Source organism: Gavia stellata, chromosome 13, assembly GCF_030936135.1.
Source record: "Gavia stellata isolate bGavSte3 chromosome 13, bGavSte3.hap2, whole genome shotgun sequence".
Lineage (NCBI taxonomy): Eukaryota > Metazoa > Chordata > Aves > Gaviiformes > Gaviidae > Gavia > Gavia stellata.
Window position 1 is genome coordinate 277692 of NC_082606.1, and position 16793 is coordinate 294484.

At 52.9% G+C, this 16793-nt stretch overlaps 5 non-coding genes across 5 annotated transcripts; all 5 read right to left on the minus strand.

The window, feature by feature from the left end:
- Positions 1 to 7425: 7425 nt before the first annotated feature.
- Positions 7426 to 7497, minus strand: TRNAQ-CUG (transfer RNA glutamine (anticodon CUG)). The gene has a single exon. It is a non-coding gene; the product is annotated as a tRNA-Gln (tRNA).
- Positions 7498 to 10064: 2567 nt separating this feature from the next.
- TRNAL-CAG (transfer RNA leucine (anticodon CAG)) lies at positions 10065 to 10147 on the minus strand. Its single transcript has one exon. It is a non-coding gene; the product is annotated as a tRNA-Leu (tRNA).
- A 1072-nt stretch (positions 10148 to 11219) lies between these two features.
- On the minus strand, positions 11220 to 11291 carry TRNAG-UCC (transfer RNA glycine (anticodon UCC)). The gene has a single exon. It is a non-coding gene; the product is annotated as a tRNA-Gly (tRNA).
- A 1560-nt stretch (positions 11292 to 12851) lies between these two features.
- TRNAM-CAU (transfer RNA methionine (anticodon CAU)) lies at positions 12852 to 12923 on the minus strand. Its single transcript has one exon. It is a non-coding gene; the product is annotated as a tRNA-Met (tRNA).
- A 1772-nt stretch (positions 12924 to 14695) lies between these two features.
- Positions 14696 to 14777, minus strand: TRNAS-AGA (transfer RNA serine (anticodon AGA)). The gene has a single exon. It is a non-coding gene; the product is annotated as a tRNA-Ser (tRNA).
- Between the last annotated feature and the right edge of the window lie 2016 nt (positions 14778 to 16793).

The window sequence follows — 16793 nt, forward strand, 5'->3', positions numbered from 1 at the left end:
GTTCAGGGATCTCTATCCACAAGTGGAGGTCAGCTCAACACAAAGGCCAGTTGCTCTTCCTTGCAGAGCAGATGGGTAACTGAGGGAGGAGAACAAACCATCAGAAGTCTCCAGCTATGCTGCACAAAGTCTTTAATGAGAAGGAGCAAATGCAGTGGCACAGAACAGAGACCAAGAAACACTTCTACGGGGTTCAGGGAGTCACAGAGAATGGCCCATTTCCCAAGGACAAACTCCACACCAAATGCATGGCTTTTCCCATTTGGCTATACATGGTGGCAATCCCAGCCCACCAAGAGCAGTCCCTACCTCCAACACCCTCCCCCTGTCAGCAGGAGATTCATCAAAGCAGAAGAGAACGAGCCCTTTTTTGGGGAGCTCAGAGCAAAGCAGAGCCAGAGGAGGCATGGTGAGGCCTGCCATGCAGAGGGGAGCAGCGGGCACAGGTCCCTCCAGCCAGGTGGGATGAGGATACCCAGCCCATCTGCAAGCCGTGGCCATGCTCCTGCTGCAGAGTCCTCGTCTTCCTTCCTGCTGCAAAGGGGATGATTCACCAGCTTCAGCAGTTCAGACTGCAGCGGGGTGGAGGCAGACACAGCCCTGACCCCCCCAGACCAAGGGAGCCCCCAGAAGAGATGGGAACCCCACCAGCAGTCAGGGAGCTCCCAACAGCAGCTGACAGAGAGGATCCCACGGCTGTGCTCTGAGGGAAAGAGGTGAGGATGGGGCCCGGCAGGGTCACCAACACCGGGGAAGCCTCGATGGCCACCATGGAGTCAGCGCAGCGGGCGACACAGGGCTCACTGCAGCTGCTTGCAAGTGGGGTTGGGCCAGAGGCACCGCAGGGGCATGGGAGACAGGGTCTGAAGCAAGACATCTCTCGGTGAGGGAGGCAAACCTGAAACATGGAGCAGAAACGAAACACAGACCCCAACATCAGCCTGTCTTTTCCTCAGCTTTCTCCATGGACGTTCTTTGTTTTGAATACACACGCTGTTCCTACAGGTCCCACAAGTCTCGTTGTGCCCTCCAAGTTTCATAGCACAGGAAGGCTGACCCATTTTTGGGATAGGACCCAGCACAGTGGGTTCAAAGCACCTGTGGAAAGACTGATCATACTCACTCTCCAGAACAAACATTCCTACATTAAAGATGGCATTGGATGCACTTAGCCATTTTGTTAGAGACCATCTGCTGCAGGTGGAAATTCTGGTGGGCAGACCTCCCTGCAGCCGAGCCCCTTTGATCCCCTTCTGCTTAAAAAGACCCTACTCTTCCCAGCTCTCTCCAGCCACCTCCACCAAAAGTGAAAAAGGTCAAAACCTCCTTTGTTTTTTAAATAGTTCTATTGCAGGTGCAAGCTGAGGCAGCCGAAGTATCAACCTGAGTAGCCAACATGACAGCAGTTCAGCCCACATGGAGAGATGGAGCAGGCTCAGGCTTACCTCGTTCCTCGAGGAAAGGGAGGCAAGAGAGGAGGATGCAGAGCCTGGAGCAGCACAGGCTTTTATGCTGTGTGCCAGGGCCATGTTGGGCAAGAAACAGTCCTTGCTCATGAAGTATCTAAACACCTAGTAGTTGCTGCTTGCCAAGGTCTTGCTGGTGATTAAGCCCTTGCCTCTTTCATCTCAAATGTTGTACTCCCTTTTCATACCCTCAAACATGGATATGGTTCATGTGTGTCCAAGCTTCATAAGGCCAATTAACTCGGAGGTCTCAGGCTAGTGTACAAGGAGATTTTAAGTGGGTTTGCATCATATGGATTGCTTTGTCACATCACCCTCATCACAGTGAGCATGGCCACCAGTCACGGTCAAATTCATCTATGAGGGACACCTCAAGTCAAGTCTCAAGCGCTTTCAGTGCAGGCACTCAGGCCAACCCTGAAAGAAATTTCTCCCCACGGGTCATCATAGACACACAGGAGAGTCTGGGTAAGTTCAGGCAGAATGTCAAGGCTGCACAATCCCATATGGGAGAAGAGATAAATGTCTCTAGGGATGTGCCAAAGCTCAATGGCAAGTAAAATTATTGTGGGCTGGAGGGAATACCCCTGCAGGAAGGAGTGATTGCAACAAGGACCTTGCTTATGCACATCAGGCTCTACTATGGCCTGGTTGTGTGATCAAATTGATACCCGCATCCTTCTCTGAAAGAGACCCACACCCAAATTGACCTGTTTGGCTCAGCAAGTTCATGTCAGAGGCCAAAGGCCTGGATGGCCTGCTTTTGAAGAAAGGCATATGGCAGGGAGCCAAAAGCTCATGACCTCTTTTCCTGGGTCAGGGATGGGGTGCCCCATTCCATGCATTTCAATCTACAAAGGGACATCGTATCAGTCTTCCAGAGCACCTGGGAGTCACTGTAATATTTTCAGAGTTGGGAAATACCCTGAACTCCAGGCAAATATTATTCATCATGCTATGGACTTCAGCGGACACGGTGGCCCGGCCTCAGGCATGCCAGGGATACCAGAACTCTTAGACCCAAAGTGCTACTTTCCTCAGGGTCATTTCCACTGCTTTAGCACCATATCCAAAACAACCAGTTCTTCTGTGTAATCTCCTGTGTTTGCTGTCTTCCAAGGAATTGGTTTTTGGTGGCTGCTCGAGGGCTCATGTGACTCAGTGTACCACAGAATAATGAAGGTTGAAATGGACCTCTGGAGGTCCTCTGGGCCAATCCACTGCTCCGAGCAGACCAAACTTCCCCAGTATGTCAGCAGACTCTTGGCCTAGTCCTGTTGCCTTCTGAACACTGCCAGTGTCGGAGAGGTTACTGTCTCTTGAGCAGCTCTTCCACGGCTGCACTGCACCCCAGTCACTTCTTTTCCAAAAATACAGCTGTTTTTTCCTTGTTTCAACTTGTGAGTGTTGCCTCTTGCCCTTTTGCAATGCACCTCTCAGGAGACGCTCCATCCTTTCCACAACCACCTATAGGTATTAGGAGACAGCAGTTCCATTCTCTCCTCCCCACCTTGCTCATCTCTGCCAGGCTGGACAAAACCTAGTGCCCTTGGCCTCACCCCATACATCATGTGCTCCAACCCTTTCATTCTGCATGGTCCTCTGCCAGTACCTCTCTCCATGAGAGATCATCACAGCCTCTCTTGACCCTGGCAACCCAAAATGGGGCACACCAATGCAGATGTAGCCTCTGCAGTGCCAAGGGAAAGGAAACGATCCCTCTACTCAGCTTTCATCAATGAGCTTGTGTTGGGGAAGAAGCTTTATAGATGACCCACTCCAACCATGTACCCACCAAACAGGTATGCTTTCACCTGAGCAGGGGCTTGAGGCCTGGTCCCCACCCTGCCAGCCAAGGGCTCTCACAGCTGAGCCTCCCAGGCCCAGAAACCAGGAGATGACAGAGAGGGTGTCAGCACTGGTGGGAACGTCCCAGGATTATGGGGTAAAGTCTGGAGATGGATGGGAAGTAAATACCAGGATTGGGAGTGAAGGGTCCCTCCGGGATTTGCAGTGAAAGCTGTGCTTTCCAGCCCTTCTGCCCAGAAGGAGTTTCTAGTCACTGGCATGAAAGTGAAACGCAGAGCAGGTGACATTCTTTTGACATATCCAGCCCTTGTGCTTTTCATGGTGGCATGACCTCTTGGCTCATGCAAATCAAACCTAGAATTATGTACATTTTAAAAGTGGGATGAAACAACCCGGCTGAGAATGAGGTAGAGAAGTGGGCATCCTTGACCTGTCATTATACAGACCACATGAAAACTTCTATTCAACCCATCTCCAGACCTTACCCATAACCCTGGGACTTGCTTACCAGTGTTGGCACCCTCACTCCCATAGCCCACAGGAGGTGCAGTGCAGCCCTGGAACAGCTGCACGTGAGACAGTGACTTCTCTGACACTGGGAGTGTTCAGAAGTCAATGGGGCAAGGCTCAGAGCTTCCTGAGGTAACTGGGAAGTTTGGTCTGTACAGAGCAGGACGTCAGCCCAGAGGATGTCCACAGGTTCTTTTTATCCATCGTTACGCTGGGGTGCACTGAGACACACGAAACCTTGAGCAGCAACAAAACGGCAATGCCTTGGAAGGCAGCAGAGGTACAAAACTGCAAAGAAGCACCAGTTGTTTTAGAAATGGTACTACAATGTGTGGAAATGCCCTTGAAGAAATCAGCACTTTGGGAGGAATGAGGCTATGAGCTCTGTTCCCCTGACACACCTGAGGCCGGGGCACTGTGTCCACAGCACGGTGACTAATGTTTGCCTAGAGTTCAGGGTTTTTCCCAACTCTTCCACATCATGATGACTCCCAGGTGCTCTGAGAGACTGATACGATGTTCCTTTGACATGTGTAATGCATGGAATGGGCCACCCCATCCCTGACCCAGGAAAAAGGGCCATGAGCTTTTGGATCCCTGCCCTGCCCCTCTCTTTAAAAGCAGGCCATTCAGACCTTTGGCCTCTGGAATGACCTTGCTGAGCAAAACAGGACAATTTGGCTGTGGGTCTCTTTCAGAGAAGGATGTGGCATCTCTTTGATCACCATTCTACACCTCCATTTGCTTGTTTTCAACAGGTTCACCACTTCCAAGCTGAGCCAGGACCCCTGGTTGGGAGAAGTGTGAGGGCCTCGTCAAGTCATCAAGAGACATGGCTATGGAGAACCCAAAGAAAGATCACTTGAGAGAAATTGGCCTGAAACTCTCATCTGCTCTTCGTTGTTATGAATTTGCCTTCGGTCCCTGGGCTCGTAGGCAGAGAAAACAGGCTGTGGCAGAGCCTCATGAGCAAGGTCTTTTGGCCCTCGGTCCTGCCCACAGGGGGCATCCCCCCAGCTCACAATGGTCCTTCTTGCCATTGAACTTTGTCACATCCCTGGAAATGTGAGTCTTTTTTCCACCGTCTTCTGTGAGTCTACAACGACCACTGGGAGACAGATGTCTCCCAGGGTTAGCCTGAGGCCATGCACTGAAAGCATTTGAGAGCGGACTTGAGGTGTCCCTAATAGCTGAATTTCACCCTGACTGTTTGCCAAGCTCACTGTGAAGAAGGTGATCTAACGAACATCGTCCATGGAATGGAAAAGCACTTAAAATCTCTGCACAGCTAGCCTGAGAAATCCAAGCTAATTGGTCTTAGAAGGCCTGGAAACAACTTAATTATATTGATGTTAGATGGTATGCAGTGGGAGCAAAACATTTCAGGTGAAAGAGGCAAGGGCGTAATCACCGGCAAAACCTTGGCAAGCAGCAACTACTAGGTGTTTAAATGCTTCATGAGCAATGATAATTTGAATCCCCTCAGGGCTCTGGAACACAGCATAAAAGCCTGTGCTGCTCCAGGCTCGGCATCCTCCTCTCTTGCCTCCCTTTCCTCGAGGAACGAGGTAAGCCTGAGCCTGCTCCATCTCTCCCTGTGGGCTGAACTGCTGTCATGGTGGCTACTCAGGTTGATACTTGGGCTGCGTCAGCTTGGCCCTGCACTGGAAATGTTCTACAGCTGCAACCTCTTTCCCTTTTGGTGGAGGTGGCTGGGCAGAGCTGGGAAGAGGGGGGTTCTTTCAAACAGAAGGGGATCAAAGGGGCTCGGCTGCAGGGAGGTCTGTCTACCAGAATTTCTGCCTTAGTCAGATGGTCTCTAACCAAATGACCAAGTGCATCCAAATGCCACCTTTAACGCAGCAATGTTTGTTCTGGAGATGGCATATGATCAGTCTTACCACCAATGCTTTGAACCCACTGTGCTGGGTCCTATTACAAAAGTGGGTCAGCCTTCCTGTAAGGGGCAACTGAAAGAGCATGATGAATGCCATGGGAGCTATAGGCACAGTGTGTGTTTTTGAGAGGTGTTTTCTGAGACACATGTTCAACCCAACCTACTTTTGCTGGGATAATTGCATCAATCTTCACCTATGCGATTGTACCAGGAAATGCAAGAGGAGGTCCTGGTGGAAGCAGCAGCCTGTTAGGCACTGCTTTGCTCCTAGTCTTCCAAATCCAGTCTTAAGGCGAGATGTCATGCCTGTTGTATGTGTTAGCAAGATCAGCTGTAGGCCCTTTCTGGATGTGGAGCTAGAAATGGAGATGGAGGGCAGCAAAGTGGATCTACAAAAAGAGCTGAGGAAAAGAAAGCAAGACTGACATTGGGTTTGGTGTTTCCTCTCTGCTCTGTGTTTCAGCTTTGCCTCTGTCACCAAGAGATGTCTTACTTCAGACCCTGTCTCCCACGCCCCTGCGGTGCCTCTGGCCCAACCCCACTTCCAAGCAGCTGCAGTGAGCCCTGTGTCACCCGCTGCGCTGACTCCACGGTGGCCATCCAGGCCTCCCCAGTGTTGGTGACCCTGCCGGGTCCCATCCTCACTTTTTTCCCTCAGAGCACAGCCGTGGGATCCTCTCTGTCAGCTGCTGTTGGGAGCTCCCTGACTGCTGGTGGGGTTCCCATCTCTTCTGGGGGCTCCCTTGGTCTGGGGGGGTCAGGGCTGTGTCTGCCTCCACCCCACTGCAGTCTTAACTGCTGAAACTGGCGGCTTATCCTGCAGCAAGAGCAGGGCCCAATATGTGAAGATCTTTCAAAGAGGTGGAGGAACTCCCTTCCAGGGGATGAGGCACAGGGAAAGGGATGGCCCTTTCACATATAGATGCTGTACTGCCACTGGAGGGGGGAGGTCCATTCTGGGGCTGAGACAGTGGATCTCCAAGCAATGAAGGGTGTTCCTGGGCCTCTGCCAAAGCTCATTGGTCTCACCCAGAACTCAGGGAGCCAGGTGGCCATATGGACCAGTGCAGGCAGCTTCATTGCTCAGGGCATTTTCTCCTTGGTTTCCTTCCTGGAAGCACTGCCTGCTGGGGTTGCCATGGTCCCCAGCCTGTTTGCTTCCCCAAGGTCATGGTAACTGCTTCTACCACAGGAGCCACTGATGCTGTGCCTCCCTGCGGGAAAGACACTTTGTGCCCCCCTTACAAGCTTCAATGGGAAGCCAGAGAGCTTCCACAGCTCAACAGCCCCTCGGTACACAACATATTGTGCCACACACAGTAACCCTATTTTACTGTGAGGGTGGTGAAACATGGGAAACAGTTCCCCAGGGAGTGTTGTAGAGTCTCCATCGTTGGATGGATGTCCAACATCCAACCAGACAAGGCCATGAACAGCCTCCTCTATTGGACCCTGCTTTGAACAGGGCTTGGACTGCATCATCTCCATCACAACATCTGTTGTGTGATTTGGTGAGCCACTGCTGGATGCCCTCAGCCAGGAGCAGCCATCAAGAACAAGGGAGCAGAGAGGGGACAGGGGCCAGTACTCAGGAAAGCTGCAGAGGTGTGGTGGGTGCAGGTCAGGAAAAGGGGCACAGGAAAGGAAGGAGGATGGTAGAGCATTAAATCAGTGACCCAAAAGCAAGGCAAGGGGATAAGGAGTAAGCATGCTGAGGAAAGCCCTGAGGGAGCCAAAAGCTTGAGGTCCCACTGAGATTTGAACTCAGATCGCTGGATTCAGAGTCCAGAGTGCTCACCATTACACCATGGGACCTCCTGCACACCTGCTCTCTTTTCCCTCTGGCCACCCCTGCAGAACCACATGCTCCCGACTGAGGCTGGCAGTGTCTCCATCTCCCAGGCCATCTCAAGTGCAGCTTTCCTCCAAGGCCACAGGGAAGTCTCCACTCACAGGGCCTTTCTAGGGAGCGGTAGAGCTCTTTGCTCAAGCCTACCATGCCCTCTCTTACAAGACCCAGGCTGTGAGAATCTTGCTTTTCCATAATTAGACCTGGTTATGAAGTTTCCAACAGAACCTCTTCAACGTTGCACCTCACAGAGTACATTCATGGCCCAGCAGTCAGTGGTTCGATGCTTGCATGTGCAGCCTCTGCTGCTGCCTCCCTTCACCCCTGTGTTGGACAGCCTGTCACTCTGCCTGGGTAAGTTATTGCCTCTCCTGTTTCTCACCTTGTAGCTCATACTAAGCAGCCATTAGCCAGATATCCTTGTAGTCCTAGCTGAGCTCCTGACCTTGCCGAACAAGATGACCCAGAGAGAGGGCAGGGCATGAGGTTCAACAGAGGGAAGAGCTGGCCAGGAGGACCCAAAGCAGCTTGCTACGCTTCCATAAGCTAAACTGCCTTCCCCTGCAAGGATAGTCCTGGCTGACATCAAACCCTGGTCCTTTCTTCCAGCACACGCTGGCCCCTTCTGCCCCAGCGTGGCCTCTCCCTCAGTGAGAACGCTGTTTTCTCTCCCAAGGCTGCTCCAGACTCAGGTACATTTCACTGTGAGCCTGACGGAGCTTTCCCTCTTGCCCTGGGACCACCACACTGCCTGCTCAAGAAGGGTCCATGCACACAGCGGACAAAAGCTGCAATGGTGATATCCTCCTTCTGCCAAGGTTTGAGTCAGTGTGTTGAGAGCAGGGCCCTTCCTCCCAGCAGTCAGACAGGAGGACACTCTACCAGATCTCAAACTTAGCCCAGGACACTGAGGACACAACCTCCTTTTGCCTTTGCACTGCCTGAAGCACTGGTCTGACATCCGGTAATTCTGAACCCACAGGACAGACCGCGCTGTCATCCCCAAGCCTAAGATACCAAACAGCAGGTTACATTCCAAGAGGGCATGAGAAACACCCAGTCACTGAAGAAGGGTTAAATCTCTACAGATTCACAACTCCGAAAGCATGTCCCGGAGAAGCAGCATTGCTGACGGCATTTCTCCTCAATCCCTGGGATCCGCAGGACCGAGCAGCGTGGGAGGGGTGTTTGGGAACAGCAAGAGCAGAGCCAAATCTCTAAAGGTCTTACAAAGAGCTGGAGGGACCCCCACCTTCGGGGGCTGTGCCCCTGTAGGAGGAGGGATGTCCCTTCTAGGGCTGAGACAGTGTTCCTCCAAGCAATGGAGGGTGTTCCTGGGACTCTGCTAGTCTCACCTAGCACTCAGGCAGAAAGGATTCTGAACCAGTGGGTTGTGTGGGCCAGCACAGGCTTCAATGGACAGCCAGAGATCTCCCAAAGCTCTTCAGCACCTGGGAGCTGCAGCTCAGGCTAGGCTGATCCACACCGGATGCTAGGTCACTCCTCGGTCCTGCACTCCTGAGGTCTTTCTGGCTGAGGACAGGCCTTGGCAAGCCAGAGAGCCACCTGCACAAAGCAGAAACGCCTCACCTCCTCTTCTCCAGGCCAAACAAACCCAGCTCCTTCAGCATCTCCCTCAATCACAACATGCCCCAGCATGCTCTAATACCACCTTGTGCATGTCCCCTTTTCCTGATAAACGTCCTGACTGTAGTCCGTCTGAAAACTGCCACCAGTGCTTGTGCAGCCTGCAGTGGGATGGCATGGGGTTTCTCTTTCCTGCCAGCAGTGTTGCAGAGAAATGCCCTAGAATCTGTGATGTCCCTGTTGGCCTCTTACAGGTGGGCCTTTACTGCCACCTGCCCCTCTTCCCACTGGTGCTGGTTGTGTTTGCAGATGAGGAACTGCCAGTTCAGGGAAACTTTCTGGGTTGAAACCCTGCTGGTCAATGCCACATCCTGGATTGGCACGTAAGGAATGTGCCACCGGGACTGAAATAGGGAAGGACACATCTCAGGGGCTCTCCAGCTTGAGGAACAGAGGGCAGGGGAGCTCCCTGATGACTAACGAGAGGGAAAAGTTGCCCCAGTCTCCAAAAAGGGCAAGGAAAACTATTTGGGGAACCAAGAAGAGGTGATGATAAACGGGAGTGAGTTCAGCAGAGGATCCTTAGGATAGTCAGGGGCTGGGGGACCCAAGGCTTGCTGAGCTGGGAGAAGAAGAAAAGGCTTAGCGGGGATCTAATGGGAGCCTCCCAGTGCCTACAAGGAGGCTACTGCGATGGCTGGAGGAGATTGTCCAAAGAGCCGCATTTCAGGCGAGAGGTATGCAGGATCTCAGTTTTGTAGAGGAGCATGGAAAAGTGGAATGGCCTGCAGACTCTCCACCAATATTTCTGTAATAAAGAGCCCACTCTGCTAATGGCAGATGGGACTCTGCAGCATGAGCTAATCCTCAGACTGGAGAACAGTGTGCATCAAAGAGTAAAGCCATCCTCTCAGGGAAATGGAAGGAAACCAATAAAGAGGGAGCCTGTCAGGAGTGGGACTCGAACCCACGCCTCCCAGGGAGACTGCAACCTGAATGCAGCGCCTTAGACCGCTCGGCCATCCTGACGCACTGTTTTTATAAGGGCTGCCTCTGCTGCTTCTCCCACTCCAGCTGCCAGAGGCAGCCCAGCTCAGCCAGCCTCCTCCTGGGAGCACCCTTGCCCTGCTCCCACCAAGGGCCGCTGACAGCTGACAGCAGCTCCTACACGCACTTCAGACCACACAGTACCCAGCACAGGGGCAGCATCTCACAAGGCCAAGGCAGTCCTTCATGTGAGCAAGCAAAGGAACTGTCAGCAAATTATGGCTCTGCACATGCCAACATCTGGACAAGGGGCTCCAGGCACACGTCTGCCTTTCCCATGACTTCCTCCATTCCCTCCAGAGCCTCAGGAGATGGCAAGACAAACACTTGGCCTGCAGTGCTGCCTTGTGGATGGCTCCTGGGGCAACAAGGGTGCTTCCTTCTTCCCTGCTTGGGGCTGGGAAGGCTGGGCAAGGAGGGCTCTGCCACACCAGCCCCTGGGGGAATGCTGTGCCTGTCTCAAGGAGTCAGTGTGTGGGAAAGGGGCTGGAGAGTCAAGGCAAAAGCACAGGAGATGCAACACCAAGTGCTGACCAACAACTGAGCTCCAGTTCCTGTGGGGAAGAGGCTCACTTACTGCCCATGGTGCAGAGGAAGGAGGGCACAGCTGGGCCTTGTTGCTTCATGGAAGGAGCTAGACTGAAAGGCATCTCAGGAGGTCACTAGTCCAAATGCCTACTCAAAGCAGGGCTAGCCCCAAAGCTAGAGCAAGTGGCTCAGTGCCTGAGCCCCTTTGAAACTTGAGTGTGATACCCAGGCATGGAGAAACCCAAAGTTCTCTGGGCACCTGCTCCAGAGCTTCAGCACTCCCTGAGAAACTCAGTCTACTTTTGCCCCCTCAGTCTGCTTTTGCCAAGGCGGGCCTTGCTAAAAGCCAGGGCTGTGTGTGCTGGGCTGGGAGGTGCCCAGAGGCCTGGCCATGAGGCAAGGCTGCAGGGGGAGTCCAGGGGAGTGGCTGGACTGCCCTGTGGGAGCTGAACTTACTGACAGAAGCTGGGTTTTTGGAGCAGCAGAGGCAAGGGGCTTGTGGAGCCAGGCTGAAGAAAATTCTCTCTGCGTTGGCCAGGAATCGAACCCGGGTCAACTGCTTGGAAGGCAGCTATGCTCACCACTATACCACCAACGCACCGGTGGGCACTGCTGCCTCCTGCTCCTGCTCCTCACAGACTGGCCGGCCTCCTCCCTCCAGCCCCCTGCACACGTAAATGACCTCAGCTGCTAGGCTGTGTGTGTTTTCTGTGTGGGTAAGACGTTAGCTAAGCAATCCCAAGCTGCACTAGCTGCCAACTAGGGGAGATCTATATCAGGATTGGAGCAGGACACTGGACAAACCAGGACTGAGCTGCAGGCATGGACTCTGCACAGACCTATGGTACAGCCCAGGGTTCGAGGGAACTGCTGGTGTGCATGTGGGAGGGAAGGGGTCTGTGTCCAACACTGGTCTCCAGCCCTAGGCAGCTAGAGGGAAAGAAAAGAATAGGGCTGTCTGTCTTGTTCATGCCTGTGAGAGTGCTGGTGGTGCTTCTGTGGGTGCTGGTAATGGTGCCGCTCCCCATCTGCGTTCATACGTGTGCCGGCTGTGCATGTACTGTGCAAGTGTACATATGTTTCGGTATATGTTCCTGTGGTGGTATAAGCAGAGCCAAACACCCACCCAGCTGCCCACTCCTTTCCCCACATTCAGCGGGGTTCAGTGCACTGAAAGCAGGATGAGAAAACTCATGGGTCAAGATAAACACAAGGACATGGCTTAGCAAAAACTGTTGGTGTTTGTAGGGCAAACTAGGCTTGACCTGTGGAAAAAATAATTTTTGCTAATTAAAAGAGATTCACATTGTAAGAAACAAAAAGACAAACATAAACCATCGCCTTTCCTCTGCCCTGTCCCAGGCTCAACTTTACTCCTTCACACTAGACTCCTTTACCTGCCCAAGCAGGATTCATCTTCCCTCTGCTCTTTCCCACTCGTTTTGTTCCTTCCACCCCTCTCTGTCTGGTGTTTTTTTGCCCTTTCTGGAATATGTTTTCACAGAGGGGACACAAACTTTGCTGCTGGCTCAGCTGTGTTGTGCGGTGGGACAACTGTGGAGCTGGAATCAGCTGGGTCCCACACAGGGCAGCCCCTCTACCTCGTCTCACAGAGGCCACCTGGCACCACCCCCTAACCCCTCCAATACCAACACCTAGCTACGTATAGACAATACAGTGCCCATTGGGAATACCTGCTCTGCCCTGCTCCTGGCTGGACCCGCAAGTGGGCAAGGAGCAGACTAGGATGGAGAAAACCCCCAGATAGTCAAGTTGATCCTATTGGTGGTGTTTCCCAGAGTAGCACCAGCCTTGTCCTCCTCCCCACCCGCAGATTCCTGGAGGTCCCCTCCTGTGGCTGGCAAGTTGGATTGAGCTCCTGGTGGGAAGGGAGAAAGACCTGTGTCCCCAGGACACCCACTGCCTTGTGGGGAGAGCTCTGCCTGCTGCTCCACACCCACCAGTCTGCCTTGCTGAGGGGCACTTTGGGAGTGCTGGCTGCTAAGGCAGCAACAGGAGAACGAAGGGGGGCAGTGGCAGAGAGAAGGGGCTGAGAGAAGAGGAGGGCCATGTGCCAGGGTGCCCAGAGAGCTGGAGCAGGGCAGGTTCAACCTTGCTGGGAGAGGCAGCAGCTGTCAGGAGCAGGGGAAAAAGGAATTAGCAGAGGATGGTTTCGATCCATCGACCTCTGGGTTATGGGCCCAGCACGCTTCCGCTGCGCCACTCTGCTCCCCCCAGCACTTTAGCTGGGACCTCCCAGAGCCCTGCCTGATACTCCCTGGCACTGCCAGCGCTCATGCCACCTTCACTTCCTCTATCCCGTGCCCTCAGCGGGACAAGAACATTGTCTCCCTGGAAAGTTCACCTGCTTTGGCCCTGTGGTGAGTAGCATGAGGGCCTTGCTTTGCCCTTCTCCCCACATCTCCGGCCCATAGCCCTGGATGGGGACTTTCTCTTTGACCACCCGAGCTGGCTCTGCAGGTGCTGAATGAAACCCTGGAGTGAGGGGTCAGCCTTGTTTCTTTGCAGGGTGGAGAGGAGCTGCTCTCCAGTGAGCTGATGAGGGCTGCAACCCTGCCCAGAAATGCAGCTCCCAGGGGCCTGCAGGCCTGTGCTCGGCATAAAAGTCAGTTCTTTGCTGGCTGAGGAGGGAGACAAGGATGCTTTAGCATAGAATTACCAAGGCAAATAATTCTGTTATAGCAATGCACATTGTGGTTCGCCAGCCTAATGCATGGAGGAGCCCGATATAGAGGAAAGTAGGGTTTACATATGTTTACAATACAGTTGTGTCGACCAATCAAATTACTCATGTTAAGGGGTCAGCTAATCACTTACCATTGCTAGCAAAATCAGCATGTGCTTCTCCCAGGCAGGTTGTGTGGACATAAGGTCAGTGGGACGTTAATCTTCATTGTTCTAAACCATTCTGGTGGAGGGGTTTCATACTAGATTGAGGTCAATTGCTGTTCTGGCCATGGTTATATACCTGGGGTATTCTTTGAAAGACAAATCTCCTATTGTTTTATAGTCTGTAGGGGGTGTTCACAGAAAGTGAGAGCCAGTTTAAATTGGGTATTCAGGTCACATTGACCCTGAGGTTAAAACTCAGTCCTAGGCAGTGTTTCTTCCTCTAAGCAAATTATATAGCAGTTAGCGCCTTGCCCTTCACACCAGCTGTGAAGCCCTTGCCCTGCCCGTGCTGTACTGTGCTACCCAACAGCTCCTGGCTTGTCATCCTTCCTGGTGCAGCCCTGCCCTTGCTGCTCCCTGACAGCCAAGGGCTGCCCCTGCCACCATGCAGTGTGCCAGGGAGTCAGAGAAACCCCAACCCCTCCTCTCCCTGCCTGGTATGGATCCTGCCCTGCCCAACACTGCTGGGGGTGGAGGTGGCTCCCAGCCACCCCAGGGCAGGGCTGGATGAGCTGGACTGCCTGGTGCCCTGTCTTAAATGCTGCAAGGCATCCCAGGAAGGCTCTGGGCAGCCTGAGCTTTTAGAGCCTCTTGGTGAGGCTCTTCCTGCCACTTGCCTCCTGCTTCACACCAGTCTGCCTTCATGACACCTAAAGTGAGGGGCACTTTGTGAGTGCTGACAAGGTGTCAGATCGATGAGGTGTCTTCCCTTCACCTTCAGCAATGAGGGCCATGTTGTGCAGGCTCTCTCTGGAGATGAGCTGCTGCAGTTTCAGGTGTAGGGAAGACAGCTGCTGGGGCTGTGCTGCTTGGGAAGTCAGGTGAGATCAGGCTCAGCAACCAACAAGAGTGGACCTCTTTTCATGGCTTATACTCAGCACCTGTCCATTCTCTTCCCCATCCGTCCAGGAATTTCCCATCCATCCAGGAATTTCCCATTCATCCAGGAATTTCGGGGGTGGGGGTCGAGGACAAGTGCTCTAGGCAAAGGTGGTTTCATTGTCCCCCTGGGCAGCAGACACAGTGTGGAGTTGAATCCCACAGCTGTAGCATGGTCAATTGCAGGGAGCCCAAAAGGAGACTGCACCCCGTAGTTGGCAGGATTCGAACCTGCGCAGGGAAACCCCAATGGATTTCTAGTCCATCGCCTTCACCACTCGGCCACAACTACCTGCTCCAGCCCTCTCTACCCTGCTGATCACATGCCCTCTGCAATGACACCTGGCTCCCTGGGAGTTTCAGGGCCAGGCTTCACTCGAAGCTCTGCAGCTGGGACCTTCATGGCACATGACAGCCACATGGAGCCAGGTTTCCAGAGGCCTTGACAGGTGGAACCCCAGGGACAACAGCTGAAGCTCCCAGCGCCTTGTCCTCAGCCAGGCATCTGGGATATCCTGCCACAGGGCATGGTTTCACTCCCCAGCTGGCATCTCGACTGCTGCCAGGGAAAAAGGGAAGACAGCTGTGTGGAGACAACCAGGGCTGCTGTTTTGGGGAATAGGTATGTCAAGAGCTTTTTTCCATCACTGGTAAGTGTTGTCTAATACTTGAGCATGGACCAAAATATTAAAGGATCTGCAAAATCTGTCATTTCCATCCCTAGATGAAAGCAGTTCCAATTCCCTTTTGGATCTGTAGCAGGAGTATTTTGAAAATAGCACTGAGTAGTTGGTATGGAGGTGGTACATGTGGCAGTGCCTGCCTGCATGCAGAGTAAGGGTGGCAGGTCGTTGCAGTCAAGAGGGTCAGCATGAGGAGCAGGTTGAGGAACTGTGTGTGTGTGGGGAGCCTAGAAGGAGGAGGCCGGCCAGTCTGTGAAGTGGAGGAGCAGGAGACAGGCCAGGCTCTGATCTGGAGGAGCAGGAGGCAGCACTGCCCACAGGTGCGTTGCTGGTATAGTGGTGAGCATAGCTGCCTTCTGAGCAGCTGACCTGGCTTTGATTCCTGGCCAATGCTGACAAACATCTCTGTAGCATGGTTCCAGGTTTTCTTGCATCTTCTGCAGGCAGCCTCTCCTGCTCAAAAAATACCCTGATTTCCCCTGGGATTTCAAGCCGATCCAGTGGCCTCCGTGAAGTCTTGAGACCAACTGAGACCAATGCTTTCATCCTGCTGTCAGGGCTCCAGGCTGAGCTCCTCACTGCAGTGCTGGTACAGGAGCCAGGAGAGAGGATTTTTTGGCTTGGCATAGAGCTGCGCCTGCTGCTGCTGTGGCTGGTTGCACCTGGCAAGAAAAGCATTCTGCCATTGCGAGGCACAGATGAAGAGCATTAATGCCTAGGTGGTGGTCAAGGGAGAGACTGTGCTTCATGAGGGCAGCGCTGCCATTTTGGAGTGTGGTGGGAGGGGGCTTATTCTTTAGGCCTCCTCCTCAAAGGCCTGTCTGTCTGATCTGAAGTCACCCTGCTGACCTACACCATCCAGGCTCCAGCATTGCAGAGACTTAGTGAAGTTTAATGGACTGGGGTGTAATGATGTTCCTGGTAACTAAGAACTGAGACATCCTCATTTCTCTTGCAGCCTATAGCCTGTGGGCCAAGGGAAACATAAGGAGCCTCTCTCAGCTAGACTCTCTACAAGAAGGGCATGAACCTTCTCAAGTCTCTGATTCCTGGGTTGCTTAAAGAAAAAAACAGTGTTCTTTGCTGTACTGACAGCCCAAAACCATTCTGGGCAAGGGGTTGTATGGAGGGTTTGGTTTGGCAGAGTTTTTACAGATTCCACTCTGCCATCAGAGGTGCTACAAGTAGGTGGAGTTACGAAGACATGTACATGCCCCAAAGTTCATGCACCTCAAGCAGCAATAACTGCTGAGAGATTTTTGTGCTGCAACACTGAGGAGAGTTAATGCATCATCTGAGAGCCTAAACAGTGACACTGCATCTAGCTTTGTGCTTTGCTGCATGCTTGCATGTAAGATGCCTTGGTTTACTGCTGAGCAGCTTAGATGCTTTTTTGTTGAATACCTGTGAGTAGCAAGGTATGTCACCAAAAGGAAAGAAGGTGTAAAGCTGACTTCCAAATGCCAGGACTCCTGCTAAGAATCAGGCTCAGAAAGGCAACTTGTCCCTTCCTGTTTACGAAGGTGCCCTCCATAGATCAGCTGAGCACACGTGTCCAAGTTTTCGTGCCACCTCAGGAAGTGTTGTCGTCTCAGCCCAGTTCATAAGCCTGCTTCTCTCCTCTT